We start from the raw sequence: 2,630 nt of genomic DNA on the forward strand, positions 1-2,630 counted from the left end.
CACAAGGCCATGGCATATAGTGAGGAATGGACCACAGTTGGCAAGGCTAGGCATATAGAGAGGAATGGACCACGGTTGCCAAGGTTGCGCAAGTTTTGGGCATTTTTTGCCCGGATATGCCCAAGTATGCCCCGATAGGCCCGTTACGCCCCGGTATGAACGCGTATGCCCGGATAGACTCGGTATGCCTTGGGATACATGCGTATGCCCCGATATGCGCACGTGTGCCCCAGTAGGGCTCGGTATGCCCCGGTATGTACGCGTGTGCCCCGATAGGCCCGGTATGCCCCGATATGCACACGTGTGCCCCAATAGGGGTCGGTATGCCCCGGTAGGTACGCGTGTGCCCCGTAATGCACGTTTCGCAGATCTCCCCGCATGTCCCGCCCCTATATGTAATACTTACTTACTTACTTACTTTCTTTCTTGCTTGCTTGCTTGCTTGCAATGGTTGGGAGTGCCCGGCATGCCCCGCTGCAGAGACCAAGGGCGCAATGACTTGGCACCGCGGATGCCGGGACTCCGGCACTTCCCGTGGCACTGATGGTTGGTTCCAAAGACAAAAGGCCGTGCAAGGCCACCGCACCGCGGATGATTTTGCTCGTGCTGGCGCCGTTGTGTGGCCAAAGAACATGCGCGAATGCTCGTGTCGGAAGGGTTGGTGTCCTGGCCCCGCGGGTGTCACGAATGCTCGGTTGCGAAGACCATGGGACCAGAGCCATGGCACGTCGGATGATGGCTCCAGCTGGCGCCCCGGCACTTTCTGTGGCATTGATGCTCGGTTTCAAAGACAAACGTGCGCAGGGCCAGGGGACCGCGGATGACTGCTCGTGCTGGCCCCGTTGGGCAGCATTGATGGTCGGTTGCAAAGAAAATGCGCGATTGCTCGTGTCGGGGCCCGGCAAGCCAAGGCCAAGCGAGCCATGGCACGTCGGATGATGGCTCCAGCTGGCGCCCCGGCACTTTCTGTGGCATTGATGCTCGGTTTCAAAGACAAACGTGCGCAGGGCCAGGGGACCGCGGATGACTGCTCGTGCTGGCCCCGTTGGGCGGCATTGATGGTCGGTTGCAAAGAAAATGCGCGATTGCTCGTGTCGGGGCCTGGCAAGCCAAGGCCAAGCGAGCCATGGCAACGCGGATGATGGCTCGCTAGTGCTGGCGCCGTGCACAGTGGCCTCGCACACTCGCCCTGCACGCTTCCCTTGCACGCAGCCTTGCACACTAGCCTCGCATGCGAGCCTTGCACCCTAGCCATGCAAACTAGCCTTGCACGGTAGCCATGCACACAAGCCGTGCACATTAGCCATGCGCACAAGCCCCGCACACTAGCCTTGCGCACAACCCTTGCACACAAGCCATGCACTCGAGCAATGCACACAAGCCTTGCACTCAAGCAATGCACACAAGCCCTGGACACTAGCCTTGCACACGGGCCTGGCACACAAGCCTTGGGCACTAGCCTTGCGCACTAGCGTTCCACATGAGCCTTGCACACTAGCCTTGGACACTAGCCTTGCACACAGGCCTTGCACACTAGGCATGCTTGGGCGAGCTGATCCCGCATCAAGTCGACGGGTCTAGGCATTCTTGGGCGCAGATCCCGCATCGTCTCGTCGCGTCTGGGCGCAAACACGTCGCGTCTCGTTGCGTCTTCAGAAGTCGTCGCTAACAGCACCTTTGGTTGCCACTGGTGGTTAGGCTGGTTGGTTGCGCAAACCCTATAGGAGGGTGGCATGCTGGTGGGCGTTTTTGCCCGGATAGGCACTAGAATGTGCAGATTTTGGGCGTTTTTGCCTGGATAGGCTAAGGAATGGGCATGCTTTGGGCGTTTTTGCCCGGATAGGCACCGGAATGCTTGGCCTTGGCTTGTCCTAGCAAGGCATTGCTGGGTTGGGCTCCCTTGGCCTTTTGGGCGCCTTGGACGATGTCTTGCGAAGACCATGGGCACAAGGCCATGGCATATGGTGAGGAAAGGACCACGGTTGCCAAGGTTAGGCACCGGAATGCTTGGCCTTGGCTTGCCAAAGCAGGGCATTGCTGGGTTGGGCTCCCTTGGCCTTCCGGGCGCCTTGGACACTGTCTTGGGAAGACCATGGGCACAAGGCCATGGCATATGGTGGGGAATGGACCACGGTTGCCAAGGCTAGGCATATAGAGAGGAATTGCATTTTTGCCCGGATAGGCACCGGAATGCTTGGCCTTGGCTTGCCATAGCAGGGCATTGCTGGGTTGGGCTCCCTTGGCCTTCCGGGGGCCTTGGACGCTGTCTTGGGAAGACCATGGGCACAAGGCCATGGCATATAGTGAGGAATGGACCACGGTTGGCAAGGCTAGGCATATAGAGAGGAATGGACCACGGTTGCCAAGGTTGCGCAAGTTTTGGGCATTTTTTGCCCGGATATGCCCAAGTATGCCCCGATAGGCCCGTTACGCCCCGGTATGAACGCGTATGCCCGGATAGACTCGGTATGCCTTGGGATACATGCGTATGCCCCGATAGGCTTGGTACGCCCCGATATGCGCACGTGTGCCCCAGTAGGGCTCGGTATGCCCCGGTATGTACGCGTGTGCCCCGATAGGCCCGGTATGCCCCGATATGCACACGTGTGCCCCAATAGGGGTCGGTATGC

Source organism: Tasmannia lanceolata, unplaced genomic scaffold, assembly GCF_043159265.1.
Source record: "Tasmannia lanceolata isolate RefF3 unplaced genomic scaffold, GAP_Taslan_0.1 ptg001321l, whole genome shotgun sequence".
Classification (NCBI taxonomy): Eukaryota; Viridiplantae; Streptophyta; class Magnoliopsida; order Canellales; family Winteraceae; genus Tasmannia; species Tasmannia lanceolata.